At 39.4% G+C, this 25,679-nt stretch overlaps 1 protein-coding gene across 6 annotated transcripts in view; it reads left to right on the plus strand.

Moving 5' to 3' along the window:
* Positions 1 to 25,679, plus strand: part of ZFAND6 (zinc finger AN1-type containing 6) — an 83,164-nt gene that overhangs the window by 17,936 nt on the left and 39,549 nt on the right. For 3 of the 6 annotated variants that reach the window (XM_015452447.4, XM_015452445.2, XM_065548278.1), the window contains exon 2: positions 24,948 to 25,110. The exons of the other annotated variants lie outside the window; for them this stretch is intronic. The gene's annotated coding sequence lies outside the window, so the exon portion shown is untranslated. The remainder of the gene's footprint in view (positions 1 to 24,947; positions 25,111 to 25,679) is intronic. 6 annotated transcript variants of the gene reach the window in all.

Genomic DNA, 25,679 nt, shown 5'->3' on the forward strand with positions numbered 1-25,679 from the left:
GCTAACAACTCCTTAAATAACTATTGGCTTGGACCTTATGCTCGCTCGTTCTGCATCCGGATGTATAAAGCACCTGTGAACAAAAGTCAGCTAGCTTACTAAGTAACTTATACATAGGATAGAGAAGCTACATAGGTTATTTTGCATCAAATATTATATCATCAAAAAAGTTAAATACTGCAGCCAACATTACTTGCAAATGAAATTGATGTGAACTGAAGAATAGTTGATTTGGAATCATTTTCATTTAAAATATTTTCTCTTTGTCCTCTGTGCCATTCCCCCTCTAACATATTTTAAAGCAAAAGGACCTCTATTGGACCAAAAAAAAGAAAAAGTAGGCTTTTTATTCATAGCTTTGAAAGCAACTTGGTGGTAAAGGAAAAAGATCAAATTGATGAAACTTTTGAAATAGAGGTAAATATTACCAGTATTTCTTTATTTGAAGGGATCAAATTCTTAATTATAGTTGGGAATTAAAGGTAATTATAAGCATAATAAAAATCCATGAATTATCCATTATAAGAATAGGAGTGGTTTTTCTTTCCTTTTTTTTTTTTTTTTTTTTTTAACCAATTACAATTTTTTTAGAGGCAGGAAGCACCATGCTATCGTAACTCTTTATCTTTTTTTTTTTTTTTGAGACAGAGTCTGGCTCTGTCACCCAGGCTGGAGTGCAGTGGCGTGACCTCGGTTCACTGCAGCCTCCACCTCCCTGGTTCAAGTGATTCTCCGGTCTCAGCCTCCTGAGTACTGGGACTACAGGTGCCTGCCACCACACTCGGCTAATTTTTGTATTTTTAGTAGAGATGGGGTTTCACCATATTGGCCAGGCTGGTCTCGAACTCCTGACCCTTGTGATATCCCCGCCTCGGCCTCCCAAAGTGCTGGGATTACAGGTGTGAACCACCGCACCCGGCCTTCAAAACTTAATGTGACATTATTTACTATCCAAAATAGTCTTTTGCTATATTTTATTTTTTTAACTTTTATTTTAGGTTCAGGGGTACATGTGCAGGTTTGTTACATGGGTAAATTGTCTGTCGCTGTGGTTTGATGTACAAACGATCCCATCACTCAGTGAACATAGTACCTGATAGGTATTAATAGTTTTTCAACACTTGTCTCTCCCCAGCCCTTCCCTCCATGTTTATTGTTCTCATCTTTATGTCCTTGTGTACTTAGTGCTTAGCTCCCACGTATAAGTGAAAACGTGATATTTGGTTTCCTGTCCTGCATTAACTCAGGATAGTGGCCTCCAGCCCCATCCATGTTGCTACAAAGAACGTGATTTTGTTCTTTTTTATGGCTGCATATAGTGTCCCATAATGTATATGTACCACGTTTTCTTTAGGCCACTGTTGATGGGCACCTAGGTTAATTCTGTGTCTTTTCTATTGTGAATAGTGCTGTGATGAAAATAAGTGAGTGCACGTGTCTTTTTGGTAGAATGATTTATTTTCCTTTGAGTATATACCCAGTAATGGGATTGCTGGGTCTAATGGTAGTTGTGTTTTAAGTTCTTTGGGAAATCTCCAAACTGCTTTTTGCAGTGGCTGAACTAATTTACCTTAACACCAACAGTGTACAAGCATTCCATTTTCTTGGAAACCTCGCCAACATGTGTCATTTTTTTGACTTTTTAATAATAGCCATTCTGACTGGTGTGAGATGATATTTTGATTTTGATTTGCATTTCTCTAATGATTAGTGATGGTGATGTTGAACATTTTTTCATGTATTTGTTGGCTGTATTTATGTCTTCTTTTGAGAAGTATCTGTTCATGTGCTTTGCTTGTTTTTTAATGGGATTATTTGTTTCTTGCTTGTTGAATTGTTTTATAGATCCTGGATATTAGACCTTTGTCAGAGGCATATAGTTTGTGAATATTTTCTCCTATTCTGTAGATTATCTGTTTACTCTGTTCTTTTGGTATACATTAAATAATAAAAATGTAAATGACCCAATAGATTTTGAATGTTATAATAGATTTATATGATATATAATTTGAAAAGAATGGTTTCCTTAGCTTTTTTTTTTTGAGACAGAGTCTTGCTCTCTTGCTCTGTTGCCCAGGCTGGAGTGCAGTGGTGTGATCTCTGCTCACTGCAGGCTTCGCCTCCTGGGTTCACACCATTCTCCTGCCTCAGCCTCCCGAGTAGCTGGGACTGTAGGCACCCACCACCACACCCGGCTAATTTTGTTGTATTTTCAGTAGAGTCGGGGTTTCACCGTAGCCAGGATGGTCTTGATCTCCTGACATCATGATCCGCCTGCCTTGGCCTCCCAGAGTGCTGGGATTACAGGCGTGAGCCACCACACCCAGATCTTAGCTTTGAGAAATAGAATACACAACGGTTTTTCTGGGTTTTTTTTCTTTCTTTCTTTTTTTTTTTTTCCTTTTTGAGATGGAGTGTCTTACTCAGCCGCCCAGGCTGGAGTGCAGTGGCGCAATCTCGGATCACTGCAACCACCATCTCCTGGGTTCAGGCGATTCTCCCGTTCAGCCTTCGAGTAGCTGGGATTACAGGCACCCACCATCATGACCAGCAAATTTTTGTATTTTAGTAATAACGGGGTTTCACCATGTTGGCCAGGCTGGTCTTGAACTCCTGACCTCAGGTGATCCACCCATCTTGGCCTCCCAAAGTGCTAGGGTTACAGGCATGAGCCACTGCACCCGGCCTACACAACCAGTTTTCTTAAATTATTTTAGATAATTGTTTAAAATATATACAGTAATTGCCCCTTATCCATGGGGGATACGTTTGAAGACCCTCTGTGGATAGTACCAAACCTATATATGCTGTGTTTTGTCCTATGCATACATATATATCTATGACATAGTTTTATAAATTAGACATAGTAAGAAATTAACAATAATATAATAATTATACTGTAATAAAAGTTATGTGAATATGGTCTCCCTCCCTCTTAAATACCGTAATATCTGCAGGCTGTGGTTGATCTCAGGTAACTGAAACAGCCAACAATGAAATCTTGGATGTATTCGGTCATTCTTGCATTACTGTAAAGAAATAAGTGAGACTGAGTGTAAAGAAAAAAGGTTTAATTGGCTCATGGTTCTGCAGGCTGTGCAGGAAACATGGCACCAGACATCTGCTCAGCTTCTGATCATGCCTCAGGAAGCTTACAATCACCGTGGAAGGCAAAGAGAGAGCTGGTGTATCACATGACAAAAGCCAGGAGCTACAGAGAGAATGAGGTTGGGGGAGGTGCCACACACTTTTAAGCAGCCAGATCTTGTGAAAACTATCTCAAGGACAGCACCAAGGGGATGGTGTTAAGCTGTTCATGAGAACTCCTCCATCCCCATGATCCAGTCACCTCCCGTCAGGCCCCACCTCCTACACTGGGGATTGCAGTTCACCCATGAGATTTGAGTGGGGACAAATACACAAACTTTATCAGTGGATAAGGGTGGACTACTGTAAGGTTATCTTTTCTCTGAATGAATACTGAATCTCAGTAGCTGTAGGAATTTTAAAAATAACGTTTACTTTTTGTAGAAAAATTTGTTCTTTGCAGACTTTCAAATGAAAACCTACACTGAAAAGGTGACATTGATTGCCTAAAATAATTGTTTCAGTAACAAATTTGTACTGAGTTGTGTGCATACGGTCTAGTCAGGTAGTCAAACTAGTTACATAGTCAGATGAGCTTGCAAAGTACTGTAAAATGGTCCTTTTCTGGAGGAAACTCACTGTTTGATAAAACTAGGGGATATGAATATTTCCTATCTGATAAGTCAGTGTTAAAGACTTTAGACAAATTTAATGGAATTTAATTGAGCAAAAAGCAATTCAAGAACCAAGAAACTCCCAGAACCAGAACAGTTCAGAAGGACTCTAGAGTACTGTATTGTCAGATAACATTTATGGTCAGAAAAGGGGAAGTGACATACATACAGCTAAGGGAAGTGAGGTACAGTAACAGCTGGATTGGTTACAGCAGCCTTTGCCTCATCTGAACACAGTTTGAACAGTTGGCCACCTGTGATTGGCTGAAGCTCAGCTACTGTGATTGGCTGAGACTTGGCTACTTGTTACAAGAGTATGCTTACGTATCAAGTTAGCTTTATAGTTCACTATGTAGGGAGAAACTTTGGGCCAAACCTAAAATATGGATGGAGGCAGCCTCGGGCCAGACTTAATTCAGTTTAATGTCAGGATCATGTATTACTGAGTCCAAAATTGTGTTTTGTTATAGATGATTGCTGTAGAAGTTCAAGTGGAGAGAAAGGTAAGCTAAGATCATAAGAAAATTAGAAAAAGTAAAATCTGAGACATTCCTTGAAGGTTTGTCAGATAGGTTTGAGACTGGATGTACACTAAAAGCTTTATTTTATTTACCCAGAAAGAGGCAATCCTGGAATGGCAAAATGGAGGAAGTAATAGATTCTGGATACGCCAACCAAAATTTTGCTGGTTTAGCAGGTGCCATTTAATTTCTCACTTTTCCAGTAAGCCCAGGTGGGGAAGAGGCATGGAGTACATACAGGATATGGGAATGGTGTGACTGAGCAGTGGTGAATTATGAAGGTTTCTATGCAAATAAGTGGAAAAACAGGGTTTGGAATATTAATTTAATTGCAACTCATATTAGACATTGTCATCAGACACGTTAACTTTTTAAGTTCTTGCAATATCATGAGGTGGATATTATTGTGCCTGTTTCACAGATGATAATGCTAAGTTATAGAGAGATGGGACAAATTGACAAAGGTTATGTGGCAGAGCCTAGATTCAAAATGGGAAGGCTAACAGCAGAGCATGATCTTGCTATGCAGGTTTACTTGGAGAGGGAAGATTTACTTGGGGAGAGGAATTCAAGGCAGGGAGACTACTGGTGGTTGTTTTTGAAGCTCCATGATAACCTGAGTAATTTTACGAATGTTCCTAAACCTTTGGGTTTGGTATCTCAGTATCACTTGATGTCAAGTGACTTTCTGGGAAAGGTAGGAAAGAGGCATGTAGCAGGGATTATTCATTCTTATTTTAGTGAGTGTCAAATAATGGAAATTGGTAAGAGTTCCAGATACTTAAGGATTTTATGAGGATTGGACCATGCTTCCCTCCTTGTTTTGCTGAATTTATATCTTCTGGTTCTTTGATTTCCTATGAACTAAAAATCAGAATTCCATCTTAGAAGTTTGTTATTCAATTGAACCGTCCTCACCTCCCTTAATTTTCTTTTGTAAAGTCTTCTCTGAGGTGGATATGGTATAGAAAAAATGATGGTGGACTGAGCACCTACTGTGTATCCTATACGTATATACATATGTTATTTTTATTTTTTTGGAAACGGAGTCTCCCTGTGTTGCCCAGGCTGGAGTGCAGTGGTGTGATCTCGGCTCACTGCAAGCTCCGCCTCCTGGGTTCACGCCATTCTCCTGCCTCAGCCTCCTAAGTAGCTGGGACTACAGGCGCCCGCCACCATGCCCGGCTAATTTTTTGTATTTTTTAGTAGAAACGGGGTTTCACCGTGTTAGGCGGGATGGTCTTGATCTCCTGACCTCGTGATCTGCCCACCTTGGCCTCCCAAAGTTCTGGGATTACAAGCGTGAGCCACTGTGCCCGGCCTATACATATGTTATTTTAAACCTCCCAGCCCTGTGAAGTGGTGGTGGTATTATCCACAATAATAAATTCTGCACAGGTTTCTTAAGCACCTACTAACTAGGTGCTATGCTAATAACTTATATGTTGGGGAAACATGCAGAGAATTTATGTTAGCTGATAATGAGGGAAAAAAAGAGACCAGATTATCATTGGAGCAGAGTCAGAGAAGACTGTAAAGTGAATGTGCTAAGACTTAGAAAATCAATAAAAGTTAACCAGAGTGAGTGAAAGGGATGATAGGTAAGCCTTGTAACTTGAGAGAAAAGCCTGTTCGTGGAGATGATTAAGCATGAAAGGCCAGGCACGGTGGCTCATGCCTGTAATCCCAGCACTTTAGGAAGCCGAAGCAGGAGGATCACTTGAAGTCAGGAGTTTGAGACTAGCCTGGCCAACGTGGTGAAACCCTGTATCTACTAAAAATACAAAAATCAGCTGGACATGATGGCAAGCATCTTTAATCCCAGCTACTCAGGAGGCTGAGGAGGTTGCAGTGAGCTTAGATCATGCCATTGTGCTCCAGCCTGGGCAACAGAGCGAAATTCCCTCTCAAAAGCATGGAAGTTGAGAGCTTTAGGGCCCAGGAGGAAAAATGACAGGAGAATGAATCTGGATAGACAAGATGAGCTAAGCCTATTCTCTTAGTGATGGGAAACCTTTTAATTATTGATCTGGGGAGTGGTCTGATCCTCCTGAGAGGATTTAAGTATCCTCTTAGGCAGTAAAGTGATGTGGGTTCAAGATTGCACAGCTAATATGTAACAGCTGGGATTCGAATCCAGGCCTTACCAATATTATAGCACTCTGCTTCTTACGAAGTCTGTTTAAGCCTAGATCAGGGAACACAGGCAGGGGGAATGATTACAGCACACACATAGTTACTGCAAATCAGTTCAGAGAGGCAAGAGATTAAGTGAGATTTACGAAGTGTAAGTCAATCATCCCAAATTTGAAATTTGAAATACTCCAAAATTGGAAACTTTCTGAGTGCAGACATGATGCTGAAAGGAAATGTTCTTTGGAGCATTTCAGATTTTGGATTTTCAGATTAGGGATGCTCAACTGTTAAGTATTTAATGCAAATATTCCAAAATATGAAAAAAATTGAAATCTGAAACTCTTCTGGTCCCAAACATTTTGGATAAAGGATATACTTCCTAATAACTGAGGCCTAACTGGACAAGCAGTAGGAGGGAGGAGGGCCTAAACCAGATGTAACGGCATAAAAGGGTTAGATGAGGAGTATTGATTTAATTACTAATTTACATGGGGGCAGTGTGTCAGAAATGACCAAGTCATTAAGCCGGGTTGGCAGAGAATGGTAGTTTCCTTGAAAACAACACTAAGTTAGGCAAAGCTATTTCTTGGAGCAAGTTCCTGAGCGATGCTGAATTTTGCTATTTAGGATTTTCTCTTCAAGTCATTGAAGGTTTTTGCTTTTACTAACCTGCAGATTTGACTCTATTAGACTCTGAGGATACAGTGATAAATAATATATGCTGTCCCAGCATCTGAGGACCAGGTGATTGTCATCTTGCATCATCATCAAGCCTCAAAATGCCTCGTAAGCTGCAGTCTGAACCTAGTTAAGAATTTTGAAGTCAGTTAATCCTGCCATGCTCCCTTGGTTCCTATACCAAATATAGTTTACTACTCATCCCTTTTGCTCTAGAGCTCTATTCTGTAGTGAACAAGATACTTAACTCCTCACAGAATCTTTGTCTCCTCCCCTGACTGAAGCTTTCATCTTTCAAAGGATGCCACTTTACTTCTATCCTCAAGTGTTGGTTGCTGATTCTTCCATACTTCTTACAAGGAGGTTAAAAGGGGAGTGAGTTCTGTGTTTTCAGGCCATTACTCTTCTGTCAAGTATCAAGGCTACTCCTGTTCATTATCTCTTTTTTTTCCTCTCTATCGTTCTTTCACATTCATTTAGAATTTTTGTACCTGGTTTAAGTTCTTCACCCCATTCAAGTGACTTTCCACTTCTGTGAATGCTGGGATTTGGGTCTGTTTTATTCGTTGCTATATCCTCAGATCCTAGAACAGTAGCTGGCACATAGGAAACGCTTAATTTTTATTGAATACATAAATTCATTTAAATTTCAAAGTAAATTAATTTTTTTAACTCCTATGACCTTTGTCTCCAGAGCTTTCGCAATCAACTCCCAAAATCAAGACCTTATCGTTGCTTAAAACAATTCCACTTCTGAACTTTTCTGATCATACAATTAAAATACATATTAATTGGCTGGGTGCCGTGGCTCACACCTGTAATCCTAGCACTTTGGGAGGCCAAGGTGTGCAGATCACAAGGTCAGGAGATGAAGACCATCCCTGGCTAATGCTGTGAAACCCCGTCTCTACTAAAAAAATACAAAAAATTAGCCAGGCGTGGTGGCGGGGCGCCCCATAGTCCCAGCTACTCAGGAGGCTGAGGCAGGAGAATGGCGTGAACCCGGGAGGCGGAGCTTGCAGTGAGCCGAGATCACGCCACTGCTCTCCAGCCTGGGCGACAGAGCGAGACTCCATCTCAAAACAAAACAAAACAAAAAATACATATTAATTATGGAAAATTTGGCAAATGGATAGGCAAAAACCAAAAACACTGATCATCTACTTAGCAATAAAAATGAATAAAAGTTTCTATGTATCTTTCTAGCCTTTTTTCTATAAACATGCATACCTAGGTTTAATTTTTTTAATGGGGGATCATATTGTACCTACTGTTTTTAAAATCCTGGTGTGTGGCCGGGCGCGGTGGCTCAAGCCTGTAATCCCAGCACTTTGGGAGGCCGAGACGGGTGGATCACGAGGTCAGGAGATCGAGACCATCCTGGCTAACACGGTGAAACCCCGTCTCTACTAAGAAATACAAAAAACTAGCCGGGCGAGGTGGCGGGCGCCTGTAGTCCCAGCTACTCGGGAGGCTGAGGCAGGAGAATGGCGTGAACCCGGGAGGCGGAGCTTGCAGTGAGCTGAGATCCGGCCACTGCACTCCAGCCTGGGCTACAGAGCGAGACTCCGTCTCAAAAAAAAAAAAAAAAAAAAAAACAATCCTGGTGTGTTTTGTGTGTGTGTTTAACTTCAGGATATTTTTTGAAATCTACATGTATAGTCATGTGCCACATGATGTGTTGGTCAGTAATGGACTGCATGTAGACTGTGGTCACGTGTGACTATAATACTGTATTTTATTGTACCTTTTTTATAGATACACAAATACTTACATTGTATAAGTACTATACTCTCCGTTTCCGGACCTATAAAAAAAGGTAGTTCATCTGCACCCATACCAGTAGATATATTAATTTTTTTTACTGATTGGCAATTCGATCGGTGAAAAATTTATTTTTATTTTTTTTATTTTTTTTTGAGATGGAGTTTTGCTCTTGTTGCCCAGGCTGGAGTGCAATGGCACGATCTCGGCTCACTGGAACCTCTGCCTCCTGGGTTCAAGTGATTCTCCTGCCTCAGCCTTCCAGGTAGCTGGGATTACAGGCATGCACCACCACACCCAGCTAATTTTGTATTTTTAGTAGGGATGGAGTTTCTCCATGTTGGTCAGGCTGGTCTCGAACTCCCAACCTCAGGTGACCTGCCTGCTTCGGCCTCCCAAAGTGCTGGGATTACAGGCGTGAGCCACCACACCTGGCCTAAAACTTCTTATATTGAGGTATAATTTACATACCACAAAATTCACCTGTTTCATAAGTGCTCAGTGTTTTTTAGTAAATTTTTAAAGTTATGTTGTTACTACCACAATCCACTTTTAGAACATTTCTCTCACCCAGAATATCCCTTGAACCAATTTGTAAACAATCCCCTTTCCTACCACCCGTCATGGGTAACCAGTAATCTATAGATTTGCCCTTTCTTGACATTTCATATAAATGGAATAATAAAATACATGACCTTAAAATGTTTTTGAGGTACATTCATGTTGCACTGTCATTAGCTTAATCTTTTATTGTGATAAAATATACATAAAATTTATCATTTATACTGTTTTTAAATAGACTTCAGTAGCATTAAATACATTCACATTGTTGTATAACTATTAACCACTCTCCATCTCCAAAACTGTAAAAATTGTCCCAAACCGAAACTGTACCCATTAAACTATAACTCCCAATCACGTCTCCCCCAGTCAATGGCAACCAACATTCTTTCTGTCACTGTGAATTTGACCATTCCAAGTACTTCACGTAAGTGGAATCATACAATATCTGTCCTTTTGTAGTGTGGCTTATTTAATTTAGCATGTCTTCAGGGTTCATCCAAATTGTAGCATGTATCAGAATTTCATTCCTTTTAAAGGTGGAATAATATTCTATATATATATACATACCACATTTTGTTTATCCGTTCATCTGTGGACACTTGGCTGCTTTTATGCTTTGGCTGTTGTGAATAATGCCGCTGTGAACATTTGTGTACAAGTGTGTGGCATATGTTTTTGTTCCTTGTGGGTAGAAACGCAGGAGTGGAATTGCTAGGTCTTAGGATAATTGTGCATTTAACTGTAGTTTTTTACATGCCCACTAGTCATACGTGGGAATTGTGTTTCTCTTCACCCTCACCAAAAATTGGTGTGGTCAGTCTTTTAAATGTTAACCATTTTAGTGGATGTGGGGTGGTATTCTATTGTGGGATTAATTTGCATTTCCTAAATGACTAATAACAACTCTGATTTGGAATGCTTAATATCCTATCTTTCTGACTGTAGCCTCCTGTCATGCCAACGCTCATTCTCCTTTTCCCACCACGTTTATTCTTAAGCCTTAAGCTTTAAGCTTTAAGCTTTATCAAGATCTCCGGTCCCAGCACCTCTTGTTTCATTGTCTCCTCTAGCTACAGTTCCCTCTTCAATCACTTTTCTTCCCAGTATTCGTAGCTTTTAATCTTTGACCAGGTTTGTCATCTACTCTGCTTCTAAGTGCTATCAGAGAAAATCATATAGTTTTGTTTTGACACTACTATGAATTTTTCTGTAACTTTTAATTTGTATTTATTTTCAAACTTTTACATAGTTATTGCATGTACAGTACAAGGAGCTTTCATATATCCTTTTTCTAGAGTCCCAGTTGTTATACTCTGTCCTGTTTGCTTTATCATATTCTTACTTTCCTTGGGTGTGTATTATACATGCATATATAAAAATTAAATTAGTATGCACATATATGTGCATTGTATATATAATATATATGCATACTGTGTTTTTCTGAATCATTTGAGAGTAAGCTGGAGACTTTTACCCCTACCTAGTTCAGTATGTATTTCCATAGATCAAGAATATTCTCTTACACAGTGTGATTATCAAAATCAGGAAATTTAACTTTTATGCAATAGTATTATTAAATGTACTGTCCATATTTAGTTTTGTCAGTTGTCTCAACAATACCCTTTATAGCTTCTTTTTTTTTTTTTTTTTAAGTTTTACTGCATACTTTATACTTTACAACTCCAGCTTGGACTTGTCCATCCTTGTTCATCCTAACCCTCTACCATTTTTCTGTGTGCTTATTTTAAACCTTCTCTATTCTTTAAGACTTTGGCCGAGCACAGTGGTTCATGCCTGTAATTCCAGCACTTTGAGGGCTGAGGCGGGTGGATCACTTGAGGTCAGGAGTTCAAGACCAGCCTGACCAACATGGTGAAATCCCGTCTCTACTAAAAATACAAAATTAACCGGGTGTGGTGGTACATTCCTGTAATCTCAGCTACTCGGGAGGCTGAAGCAGGAGAGTCGCTTGAACCTGGGGGACAGAGGTTGCAGTGAGCTGAGATTGTGCCAGTGCACTCCAGTCTGGGCAATAAGAGTGAAACTCTGTCTCAAAAAAAAAAAAAAAAAAAAAAAATTCACCTCACTCCTTCTTTATACTTTATTGTTATCATTGACATAATTTTGTGAGTTTTCTCAATTTCCTGCCCCTTCTTTTCCTTAACTTACAAATGCCTGTATCTTTGGTTACCCTCTTTTCTTTGTAGAAGATAAATTCTTTCTGGATAAGAAAATTCTCTTACTTGTGCTTAGATCATTGCTGTCTAATATGGTAGTTAGTAGTGGCTATTTAAATTGATTAAAACTTAGCTCCTTAGTTGCACCATTCCAAGTGCTCAGTAGTTCCACGAGGCTGGTGGCTACTTAATGTATTGGGTAGCACCTTTCTAGGTTCCCTTCTTTCCCAACATTTGAGGGATTTTTCTTTATTGCATCTTTATCCAGAACAGACCCACCATGATCTTGCCCTTGCTTGTCTCTGTATCCTCATCTCACTACTTTCTCAATGTGTACTGTATTTCAGTCACAGTAAACTACCAGTATTTTCTCCAAATACCTAGTTTTGGGCCCTTTTCACTTTTACAGCTGTTATCTTCCCGCATCTTCCTGAAAGAGCTACTCATAATTGGCAACTCCTTCTGTTCTTCACTGATCACACCATTTGCCTTAATAATTCAACACATTTGCCTTTTGTACCGAAGCTGTGAAATCCTGTATGAGTAGGGGCCATATTCTGTCTTCACGTGTGAGTGTGTGTGGTGGGTTTTTTTTTTTTTGGGGAGACAGAGTCTCTGTCACCGAGGCTGGAGCAGTGGCATGATCTCCTCACTGCAACCTCCATCTCCCTGGTTCAAGCAATTCTCCTGATTACAGGAGCTGGGATTACAGGCTGTGCCACCACCTGGCTAATTTTTGTATTCTTAGTAGAGATGGGGTTTTGCCCTGTTTGCCAGGCTGATGTTGGAACTCCTGGGCTCAAGTGATCTGCCTGCCTCGGCCTCCCAAAGTGGTGGGATTACAGGTGTGAGCCACCGCTCCCAGCCTATCCTCTGTGTTCTCTTGACCTAGCATTCACCTATATGTTGAACTGAAATGAAGATGTAATCTCTGCCTTCTACCTGCTTACCATAGGCTAATTGATGATCACTTGTATAGACTCCCATGCCCAAGAAAATGGAATAGCTTTCCTTGTAGTACTGCCTGAGCTCTGCTTTCCACCCAGTCCATTTTAGCTTACTTGAGCCTTGGACCTTGACTTCTGTCTGGATGTTTGAACTGTGTTTTCCTTTTTATTTTTCTAATCATCTAGAATCCAGCCTAACTCTCCAGCTTCCTAGGTATTTATATTTTAGGAGTATCAGTCTACTTGTGACCCTGTTGAGTACACTATGTAGAATCATGGTATCATGTTTTATTTAGTCTGGAATATCCTTCATCCTCATTCAAAATATTAAGGTGAGTCTCCCACCATAAACCAAAACAATCCCTTCCCTATGACAAAGCTAATCACTGTATAAATTATTTTCCTTGTTTATATTTGTGTTGTTTCATATTGTATTGTGACTTGTTAATTTGTCTATTTTCCTGATAGCAGCCATTCCTTATTCAAATCATACTGCTCAGAAACTTTTTCATTTCAGTTTACATAGCTATTAAGTAGTAAAGCAAAAATTTGAACCCAGATGTACATTTTTTTTTTTTTTTTTTTTTGTATCCTCAGTGTCTGGCAGTACCTAAGTACTCAAGAAATACCTCTTGAATTGACCAGTGACCACAACTCTGTCAGAATCTGCATCTCATTCTTTTTGATGTCTTAGCATGTTCAGGTGCCTGGGCTTTGAAGTCAGACTCTTGGATTCAAATCCTTGCTTTACTGCTTACTAGCTGTTTGACCTGAGCAAGTTCCATAATCTTTGTAGGCCTCAGTTTCCTCATCTCTAAATAGTTGCTACTACCTTTAAGGGATATTGTGAAGATGAAAGAAGACAATGCAGATAAAGCATTGATCATGGGACCCCTCAATTTTGTTCTTACTATTTGTCCTGCAATTCTGACTTACCTACTAGCTCTTAGTCAATCCTGCTCCATGCTCACCCCATGTTTTCTGTTTGTTTGTTTACTGGCAGAGCCAATGAGACATCTAAGTGAATTTCTAGTAGGCAGTTAGCAAAAACAGAACCCTGGAGAAAGTTCTGAGAAAGAGTCATGTTTGGGAGAGATTTGCTCAGAACTCCTATTTAGAACTTTGAAACCTGAGGTAATGTATATAAAAAGACAAATAGTGGGTGATGGGATTTTGAGATACCGTTCTAGGAGCCATGTATCTTCAGGCAACCCGGTTTTCAAATATTTTTCATTGGCCTTCTAAATTTTTGGAATATTTTAGAAATGTTAACTTTTTGACATCCTTAAAATACAGAGCCATACATTTGGAAGTAGCACAAAAATTTGAACTGCCTCTTTGCCGCAACCCGCTAGAGGTTTATGTTTTTCTACTAAAATATTCTATTTTGTTGGATCATACATCCTAGGTTTTGATTTAGAAGATATGGTCACCGTAGGTGTTACTGCACTTGGTCAGTAGGAGGAAGAGAAGTTGCCAAAGGAAATACTTGCAAAGAAAGATTTCATTAGTATCATATTGTCTATTTAGTCATTAAGGAGTGTGTGTGTGTGTTTTGTACACGCGTGCGCATGTGTAGTTTCTCACTGTTAGGTGATTTTGTATCAGAATGGGGTGAGAAGGAGGAGGATGTATGTGAAAATCTAGAGGTGTTATTGAGAAGACAGAGTACCACAAAAATCTCTGACTCTGGATACCTAATGGATTATTTGTATGTGATTAAACTCCAAGCCATGTTTCATTCTTCTAATTTTGGTAATTTTCTCAGAATAATCAAATGCTCTTTTGAAGGAAAAGGTTACCAGGACCTTTTGTTCATTTGCTTTTGCAGAGTTCCATTTAGATAATTTTTATAATGTGATGAAAACTAAAGAGTGAACTATTTTAGAGAAAAGTAACACTGAAGATTGCAAATTTGCCATAGGTATCCTTGATTTGCTCTTCGTCATCTCTAATAACAGATACAAATTTTTAATATATTTACTGCTAAAAACTTTTAAGAGACAGGGTCTTGATCTTGTCACCCCAGCTGGAGTGCAGTGGCATGATCATAGCTCACTGTAACCTCAAACTCCAGGACTGAAGCAATCCTCCTGCCTCAGCCGCTTGAGTAGCTAGCACTACAGGCACACGCCACCATGCCTGGCTAATTTTAAAATTTTTTGTAGAGGCAGAATCTTGCTGTATTGCCCAGGCTGGTCTTGAACTCCTGACCTCAAGCTGTCCTCTCATCTCAGCCTCCCAAAGTGCTAAGATTACAAACATGAGCCTCCATACCTGGCCAATACATATATTTAATATCTCACTTTGACTGTTAATGTTAATATCTGATAACATTCTTGAATGTAAACATTTGCTCCCTGATAATGATGAAGTGCTTTGTTTCTGAGTAGAGGTGATATTTTTGTATTTAGTTTTCTCTACATGTATCTGTCCCACTGGCAACGGATAGTATTTATCTGCAAAATAACTAATTGTTAACTGGAATGAATTATCAAAGAGGATTTATAGAAAAAATTTGGTTTGTTGATGGTTGGGAAACAAAAAGAAAAAATCAGCTGACCAGCACGATGGCTCACACCTGTAATCCCAGCACTTCAGGGATCAAGGTGGGTGGATCCCTTGATCCTAGGAGTTCTAGACCAGCCTGGGCAACATGGCAAAACCCGGTCTCTACCAAAAAAAAAAAAAGCATTGTTTGAGCCCGGGAGGGAGAGGTTGCAGTGAGCCAAGATTGTGCCGCTGCACTCTAGTCCAGGCGACAGAGTGAGACTCTGTCTCAAAAAACAAAACAACTGTGTATCCTCATTAAACAATATGATAAACTGAATGTGCTATTTCAGACATACCAGTTATTCATTGTTAACATGTTTTATTAGAGGGGTAGTAACATTTTAATTTATTCAAAGTTCTAAATGGTAAGAGATGGGGAAAAAGTTCTTCACTCATCATTCAGGCTGAATTTGTGTCTTACATTTTGTATCCCCCAAGGGTGTGCACGTAATCAGTGTGAGTGAGTGGGTTCATTGACAGTGTTACCCTGGAGTATTTTACCTTGGCAACATTGACACACTACAATACCAGTAGAATTTTTAAAAATTGCTTAAATTGGAAGGCTACTCTTAAAAAATAGCTATTATTTTGAGCATTTTAATTTTGTGGTAAACAAGAAAAAAGGTTTTAAATGAATTATATTAAAAAATGCTTTTATATTTAGCTCCTGAAGCTATATTTGGTCTCAAAATACCCAATTTACTATAAGTTACTATTTAGGTTTTATATTTAAATATTGGCCACTATAATTATTATTATTATTATTTTTTTGAGACGAAGTCTCACTCTGTCACCCAGGCTGGAATGCAGTAGCATGATCTCAGCTCACTGCAACCTCTGCCTCCTCAGTTCAAGCAATTCTCCTGCCTCTGCCTCCTGAATAGCTGGGATTACAGGTGTGTGCTACCATGCCCAGCTAATTTTTCTTTTTATTTGTATATTTAGTAGAGTTGGGGTTTCACCATGCTGACCAGGCTGGTTTCGAACTCCTGACCTCGTGATCCGCCTGCCTCGGCCTCCCAAAGTGCTGGGATTACAGGCATGAGCCACCACGCCCAGGCAGGACTTTTTTTTTTTTTTTTTAATGTGCAAGTTTTTATCTAGAAATTGGAACTCTTTAGAAACTTGAGTTATTTTGTAATGTAAATGTAATAGATGAGCAAGAAAGTTGTATCTGAGGTGTGGGAAGGGAGGTTGCTTTCTCTATATTCTTTCAAATAATCGGAAAACATTAAGAAGTGATTCCTGCTTGAAGAAATAAGCTATGCTGCCTTTATTTGATAAGCATCTTTTATTGAAATGCAATAAATTATTTAATGACAGTTACACTTTAAAATCTAAGATTAGCAAAAAATGTTTAGTAGAATTATAAGCTTTATTTATTGTAAAATAATAACGTGTTAAAAAGGCAGTCCAAGTTAGTCTTGTTTAAGTTACCAAATCGTTTTCAGGGTATTGAAATGATGTAAAAGTGGGTATAGAGGTAAAGGAGGGAAAAGTGTGTTTCTGTGCTTACAGCTAAATGAGGAGAATTAGGCCGGGCATGGTGTCTCATACCTGTAATCCTTTTGGGAGGCCTTGGCGAGCAGATCACTTGAGGTTGGGAGTTTGAGACCAGCCTGGCCAACATGGTGAAACCGCGTCTCTACAAAAAATACAAAAATTAGCCAGGCGAGGAGGCGGTACCTGTAATCCCAGCCACTCATTAGGCTGAGGTACGAGAATCGCTTGAACCTGGGGGACAGAGGTTGCGGTGAGCCGAGATCGTGTCACTGTACTCCAGCCTGGACGACAGAGCAAGACTCCCTCTCAAAATTATAAATAAGGAGAATTAGAGAGTTATTATTTTTTGAGACCAAGCCTTGCTCTGTTGCCCAGGCTGGAGTGCAGTGGCGTGATCTTGGCTCACTGGCTCATGGCAACCTCCACCTCCCAGGTTCAAGTGATTCTCCTCCCTCAGTCTCCCGAGTAGCTGGGATTACAGGCATGTGCCACAACACTCAATTAATTTTGTATTTTTAGTAGAGACCGGATTTCACCACAGTCTCTACTTCTTCGAACTCCTCACCTCTTGATCTGCTCACCTCAGCCTCCCAAAGTGCTGGGATTACAGGCATGAGCCACCGCACCCGGCCTAGAAAGTTATTTTAAGACATCTTTAAAAAAATACTTAGTGAAAAACTGATTCTAGGTGAAACTTGAACTCATTAGTTTTGTGGCTTCTCTTGGTATAGTTGAAATTTCTAATACTTATCTTTTACTGATTTAACTGAAGAGTACTTTAAGTCAAATGACTGTTTCCACTCCTTTGTCCTATTTTGTCTTTTAAAATCAGCTTTATTAAGTTAAGTTTACACAATGAAATATACTAATTTTTGGTGTGCAGTTTTAGTTATGATTTATGTAGTTGTTTAACCACCACCACAGTCATGATGGTATAATATTTCCATCACCCTGGAAAGTTTCCTTGTGTACTTTTGAAGTCAATCCCATCTCCCTATCCTGTGGTCCCTGGATCTGCTTTCTGTTATAGTTGCATTTTAATTACATTTTAAGAGATGGGGGCCTCACTATATTGCTCAGGCTGGACTCAACTCCTGAGCTCAGGCGATCCTTATCCTTCCTCCTCTGCACGCCATCCATCATGCCTACTCAGTTTATAGTTGTATTTTTGTAACTTTTCCTGTGAATAGAATCCTCATTGTGTAGTCTTTTTTCTTTCACTTAGCATAATAATTTGGAGATTCACCCACATTGTATTATCAGTAGTTCTTTTAATTGCAGAATAGTATTTCATTTTATGGTTATATCATAATTTATCTGTTTACCATTAGATGGATAATTTGGATTGTTTCCATTTCTTGGCTGTTAAAATAAGGTTACTATGAACATTTCAGTACAAGTTTTTGTGTGGACATGTGTATAAATACCTAGGAGTGGAAACTTTGCTCTCTTTTAAATCTAACATTTCACTCCTGGCCAGGTGCTGGTGACTCATGTCTGTAATCACACACTTTGGGAGGACGAGGTGGGAGGATTGCTTGAGCCCAGGAGTTCCAGACCAGCCTCAACAACGTAGTGAGACCCTTTCTCTACAAAAAATAAACATCTTTTATTTTTTTGAGACGGAGTCTTGCTCTGTCACCCAGGCCGTAGTGCAGTGGCATAATCTCGGCTTACTGCAAACTCATCTCCCAGGTTCACGCCGTTCTCCTGCCTCAGCCTCCCCAGTAGCTGGGACTACAGGCACATGGCACCATTCCCAGCCAAATTTTTGTATTTTTTTTTTTTTTTAGTAGTGACGGGGTTTCACCATGTTAGTCAGGATGGTCTTGATCTGACCTCGTGATCCACCTGCCTTGGCCTCCCAAAGTGCTGGGATTACAGGTGTGAGCCACAGCACCAGGCTGCAGTCTTTTAAATTAGTGGGGTGTAGTGGGTGTGCCCCTGTAGTGTATGCAACTACTCAATAGGCTCAGGGTAGAGGCTTCATTGAACTGTGGTCATTCCACTGCACTGCAGCCTGAGCAACAGAGTATGGCCCTGTCTCAAAAAATGACAACAAATACAATGCTTAGTTTTGGTAGAGAAGATAGAAAAATTTAATTAAACCGGAAGGCTTTTATTTCAGGATTTTATTTCAGAATTGAATTGCCAGTTGTTATTCTCTTTTATTATTATTTCCTACTCATCTCTGCCAAAAAGCTACTGCCTTTCCTTTAAACCTCCCCTAAGAAGGTATTCCTTATTTAAAACTCTTGTTTACAACAATATGGTAGATTTTGAATGGGTTACTTGAATCTTGTCCATGTCGCAACACTTCTGTCCCGCGTTCCCTAGTATTTTTCTAACTTATACTTGGATTTATTGTTTGGAGCCTTTTTTCGTTTCTTTCCATACCACCTCCTTTCTTTTCAGGGTTTGGGACTTAATGCAGTTTAAGTTAAGGGGAATCTGTAGAGGAAGCTACAGATCAAGGTTTATGATTTGTAATGTCGTATTAGGGATTTGCTAGAAATTCAGCTGCATGACCATGCTGATTTGACTAATGACTTAATGAAAGCCTTTGAATTGAGCTATAATTGCAGACTCATATGCCTAAGTCTTTTTAGAAGTGTAGGTCTAAGAGTTAATTTGGAAGATGATGGATACTTGAAAACTTGCTCCCTACGCCCCCAAATGTATTATGTTTGTATACACACACATGTCCATCGATACATCTTTTATTTACTAAGTTAGTGATTTTAGGTTTAAATTTGGTTTACATTTTAGGTTTGAATTGGTCAAGTTTCATTCACAGTGTGTGTTATTCTGATCCTTTTATTACAACATTATTTACCTGCAGCATTCGGAGAATTGGAGTTTAAATTGAGATATGTGGGGAAAAAAATTGGAGAGCTAATAGATCTGGCAGAGGTAGAAGAGTTGATAGCCTGGTACCTGAGCAAATGGGAGAGAAGGCAGGGATTGGGATTGAGATAAAATGGTTTTGCTTGTTTTGTAGTTTGGCATTCAACAAGAACCTGTTAAAATGCTTACTTTAAACAAGGCAGTGTTGGTGCTCTGTAGTTAGAAAGATTAACCTGATAAAGAGACTGTCTGAAAGAAGGCCACAGCTTAGCAGCAGGGCCCAAGGCCTGGAATTAGCTAAACGACCAGTAAATACTGTGCCAGCTTGGCACGGTGGCTCACGCCTGTAATCCCAGCACTTTAGGAGTCCGAGGTGGGTGGATCATGAGGTCAGGAGTCCAAGACCAGCCTGTCCAACATGGTGAAACCCCATCTCTACTAAAAATACAAATATTAGCCGGGTGTGGTGGTGCATGTCTGTAGTCCCAGCTACTCAGGAGGCTGAGGCAGGAGAATCGTTTGAACCCAGGAGGCGGAGGTTGCAGTGAGCCAAGATCGCGCCATTGCAATCCAGTCTGGGCAACAGAGCGAGACTCCGTCTCAAAGAAAAAAACCAGTTGTACCATAAGTTGCTGATACCTGATGTAGGATGTATCTAGATTAGTATAGGAAGCTAAAATAATTCATTTCCTTCTTCCCAGAGTTGGAAGGGTTGGAAGGCTGTTCGAATTAGGTGATGTGAATTAGATGATGTGTTCTGACACTCCACTCCTTTCCAGTGTGAATTGTTTGTGAGAATTTCCTAGTAGACTGCTGTTTTGGACCGCTCAACAAGTTAAAAAAAAAAAAAAAGTATCATCACAAGATACAGTCAAAGCTGTGTCTTAACAGTTCTTAACATTTCTTGCAGTCTTACAAAGATGGACTTTTATATTTTATAGTAGGTGAGGTGAACAACAGTGGAAGATAAAATGTGTGGAAGAAAAATACGTCTAATCATTGGAGAAGAACTCAAAATAATGTGGTGATGTGTAGCCATCATTATTTCTTCTTGAATGTTTTCTTTAATATTCATTCATGTTCTACTTCTGTTTGTTTTCTTTTTCCCTCTTTCTGTTTTTCATTTCTTTTTTTTTTTTTTTTTGGGCAACTGAAGTGTTTGTGTATTAACCATTTGTATGTTAGTCTCAGTAATTAACATTCTGGACTCTTGTTTTTGCCAGGTGCTCTGTAGTGAGTATATAGTGTACTTTGACAGCTTTTAATTGGCATTAGAGTTTTGTTTAAAGTGAGGTTTTTAAAAATAGTTTCCATATAGGTTATTGATTGCTCTCAAATTGGGTCTGTTTTGCTACCTGGCATAATCAGAAAATAACTTACTTTGGGTTGGCCATGGTGACTCATGCCTATAATCCCACCACTTTGGGAGGCCGAGGTGGACAGATCACCTGAGGTCAGGAGTTGGAGACCAGCCTGACCAAATGGTGAAATTCCATCTCTACTAAAAATACAAAATTAGCTGGGCCTGGTGGCACATGCCTGTAATCCCAGCTACTCGGGAGACTGAAGCAGGAGAATCGCTTGAACCCAAGAGGCAGAGGTTGCAGTGAGCCAAGATTGCGCCATTGCACTCCAGGCTGGGCAACAAGAGAAAAACTTCGTTTCAAAATAAATAAATAGATAGATAACTTAATTTGGAGTTTTTAGCAAGGAGACACAGTTGCTACTGCCTTCTCAATGGAAGAATAGCAGTGCTTTATTGGAGAAGTCTTGTCTCTGTTCTTTAATTCCAGTGTATTTTGGGGAAGGGTGTTATAGAATAAAACAAGATTGGGAGGAGGTAGACATTCACCTGTCTTAGATCTCTGAGTCATACCTTATCGTCAGTGGAATGGTACATGTCACTTGGCACTTATATTTGGTATTTTAAACTGGAGCACTATTTATTGTAACTCATTTGATCATCATAAATCAGTTTAGACTGCTGTTGGATTGGAGTTTGTGTGTGGAGACAAGATAGGGAATCTGGTTCTTTCAGGTATTTAGAATCCTTGGGGCCGGGCGCGGTGGCTCACGCCTGTAATCCCAGCACTTTGGGAGGCCGAGGCGGGCGGATCACAAGGTCAGGAGATCGAGACCACGGTGAAACCCCGTCTCTACTAAAAATACAAAAAAAAAACTAGCCGGGCGCGGTTGTGGGCGCCTGTAGTCCCAGCTACTGGGGAGGCTGAGGCAGGAGAATGGCGTGAACCCGGGAGGCGGAGCTTGCAGTGAGCCGAGATCGCGCCACTGCACTCCAGCCTGGGTGACAGAGCGAGACTCCGTCTCAAAAAAAAAAAACAAAAACAAAACAAAAAACAAAACAAAACAAAAAAGAATCCTTGGAACATCAGGTTCAAATATTTACCAGGTTTTATTTTGAAATAATTCACATTTATGGAAGGTTAAAATATACATGTATTTCCTATCCCAATCCCCGGGCTGCTGACTGGACTAGTCCTAGTACTAGTCTGTGGCCTGTTAGAAACCTGGCTGCACAGCAGGTGAGCACATGGGAGCTGGCATTACCACTTGAGCTCCGCCTCCTGTCAGATCAGCAACATTGGATTCTCATAGGAGCACGAACCCTCTTGAGAACTGCTCATGAGAGTGAACTAGGTTACACACTCCTTATGAGAACCTAAGGCCTGATGATCTGAGGTGGCACAGTTTCATCCTGAAATCATCCTGCCCACCCTCCCCCCAATGTAAACACATGGAAAATTTGTCTTCCACGAAACTGGTCCCTGGACCTCTTAGTAAGATTAACCCATTGTTAACATTTTGTGCTATTTACTTACTCATTCTCTGTCATGTTATTTTTTTCTGAATCTTCTGAGATTAAGTTGCTTACATCATGTTCCTTTACCATGTAATATTTCAGTATATAGTTTCTAAGAACAAGGACCTTCTCTTGTTTAACTACGTTACAGTTATTAAATTAAGGAAATGACGAAGTTATCTAATACACAGTCTACATTCACATTTTACTAGTTTTCCCATTAATTTTTTTTTTTCTTTTGTATGTGAGACAGGGTTTTGCTCTTGTATTCCAGGCTGGAGTGCAATGGCTCACTGCAACATCCGCCTCTCAGGTTCAAATGATTCTCCTGCCTCAGCCTCCCAAGTAGCTAGGATTACAAGCGTGCCACCACGCCCGGCTCATTTTTGTATTTTTAGTAAAGATGGGGTTTCACCATGTTGGCCAGGCTGGTCTCGAACTCCTGATCTCAGGTGATCCACCTGTCTCGGCCTCCCAGAGTGCTGGGATTACAGGCGTGAGCCCAATAGTGTTCTTTAGTGATTTTTTTTTCTGTCCAGAATCCAACCCATAATCATTCATTGCATTTAGTTGCCACATCTCTTTATTCTTCTTTAATCAGGAACATTTCTTCAGCCTTTGTCTTTAATGACATTGACATTTTTGAAGAGAGTGACAGACCATTTATTTGTAGAATCTCCCTCAATTTGGGTGTATCTGATGTGTTCTCATGATAAAATTTAGGAATGTAGTTTTGGCAGGAATGTTACACTTGTGTCCTTTTCAGTGCATCACATTAGGAGGCACATGTCCACTTGTTCCCTGGTCAGTGATACTTACTTAGATCTTTAGGTTAATGTGATACCTGCCAGGTTCCTCTACTTAAGTTAATATTTTTCCTTCTGTAATACATAATTTGTGGGAAGACACTATTAGACTCAATGTATACCAGTCCTCATCAAACTTTCATTCACAAAGAGTTTTAACATTCTTTGGTAACTTTGTCTGAATCAAGTTATTACTATGATGGTAATAATTCAGATATTTAATTGGGTTTAGATACTTAACCAGGTTTAGGTATTTAATTGCAGGAGCTCAGTACTATAGTAGGAACTGCTTTGAGCTATTGGATTCCTTAGCATTATAAAGTGCTTTGTGTTGAACAAGAATGTCTCCTGAGACTTCTATACACTATTTCAAGTTCTGTACTCTGTACCACAGGAGATGAGCCTGCTTTTTTGTGTGTTTCTCTAACTGCCCTTCAAAATGTGTTCTTTTTTGTCTTTTTGCTGTTCCTTGCTTTAATTTCATATAGTCACTTCTTGTAAGAGATGACTTTCCTGAATTTATAACCATCCTGTTGGTTTTCTGATAACACTTATTCACCATCAGTATCACACTTAACCTATGGTATCCAAATCTGTATACTAATTCCAGATACAGTTTGATCTATCAGTACAATGGATCACTGTTTGCCTGTAATTTAGCTTTATGCTCAAGAGCATCAGGTTTTGTTTTGTTTTTTTTTTGTTTTTTTTTTTGTTTTTTTTTGAGACAGAGTCTCGCTCTTTGGCCCAGGCTGGAGTTCAGTGGCCGGATCTCAGCTCACTGCAAGCTCCGCCTCCCGGGTTTACGCCATTCTCCTCCTCAGCCTCCCCAGTAGCTGGGACTACAGGCGCCCGCCACCTCGCCCGGCTAGTTTTTTGTATTTTTTTTTTAGTAGAGACGGGGTTTCACCGTATTAGCCAGGATGGTCTCGATCTCCTGACCTCGTGATCCGCCTGTCTCGGCCTCCCGAAGTGCTGGGATTACAGGCTTGAGAGCATCAGGTTTTGGAGACAAATAGATCTGGCTTCAGGTCATAGCTCTGCCACTTAACTAGCTCTGTGATCTTGAACTCGTTCCTAACATCTCTGAACCAGTTTTGTCATCTGTAAAGGGTTGGTAATAGTAGCACCTGACTTTTAAGGATGGAATGAAGATTAAGTGTGCATGTAAAACTGTCAGTGGTGTCTGTTATATTCTAAACACCTATAAAATGTTAATTATTATTATACAGAAAGCATGCTTCTGTTTTATAGCCCAAGATTGGTACAGTTTATGTTTTAGCCGTTGTACTGCAGACTCAGGTAAGCCTGCAGTGAAGTCAGAAAGTTTTAATCAGTTCTACTGAAGCAAGTTAGACTCTTGGACAAATATTTTAACTTTTTATGATAGAATACCTTTCATACAACTCTTATGAGTTACAACATGTCTCCTCCTGCTGTCACAAAACAATCTCATTCTCCCTAGTCTGGTGCTGTGATATGTGTACTTGGGACTCTAAAGGCATTCCACTGACTATCTGTTTGTAAAAGCGTTCTTTACAAACGCTTTTATAGCTGTTTATTCTAAATAAATTAGCTAGACTTAAGGAGAACAGAAAAATACCTACTTTTGCTTACTTTGGACAAAATGATTATATATAAAGTAATCCTTACCTAGTCTATGGCCAGGTATAGAAAAATCTATGGATTAGTTATATGCGTGTTAATAACGTCAAATACCAATTGGAATGTTTTTGTTTTTCACTTTTCCTTTAGCCACCCTTTTAACCTAGCTATAATGGCAAAAGCACTCCTTAAAATTTTAATGATTAAAATGTGGTACATAAATTTTATATGTCTCAACTCTGTTTCATGTTAAATGTGTTACAGGAATGAATCTGAAGTCTGCTGCAGTAAAACACTGAAGGCTTTAAAATGTTTTCTTGCATAAAACTCAAAACTTTTAAGTAGCTGCTTATGAGGATAGGGAAGGCAGAAAGCTAATGTCTGTCTCAAGATACAGGACAGCTGTTTGCTCATCAACCTCAACTGTGTGAGTAGAGACTTAAGCCTGTAACCCTATGTAATTGGGCATAGTAACTTAATTTTATTTTTTTAAATTTAAAATGCTTGAAGATAGACCTAAGTCATCATGATGAGACATTTTTAGGGTGTATTTTTTCTGGTGGGTAGGATACTGAGGGTGGAGTGGGTGGTAGACTTTTATTTATATAATATTTTGTGCAATAACATTTATAACTAATGTTGTTAGTGACCACACATCTTTTATCAGAATTATTATAAGCATTGGAATCTGCATTACTAATTTTATTATTGTGAAGCAAAAGATTGTAATTCTTTAGATTGCTGTTTATTTTGCAGTTGATTTCAGCCATTTAAAGTTAATATTTTGACCAAACAACCATAAAAAAATTGCTTGGGATTATGATGTTTGATATTAATATAGAAAATTGCTTCTGGAAATAATAATTTAAATTATAATAATTTTGAAAACTAGTATTTTTTTAAATCGCTTTATTTAATCAAAGAGTGTATCAAAATACAAGCACGCTGGTTCCCTAAATGCAGTTGAAAGTTTTTTAAATTTGCCAATTTTATTTT

The sequence above is a fragment of the Macaca fascicularis genome, chromosome 7, assembly GCF_037993035.2.
Source record: "Macaca fascicularis isolate 582-1 chromosome 7, T2T-MFA8v1.1".
Classification (NCBI taxonomy): Eukaryota; Metazoa; Chordata; class Mammalia; order Primates; family Cercopithecidae; genus Macaca; species Macaca fascicularis.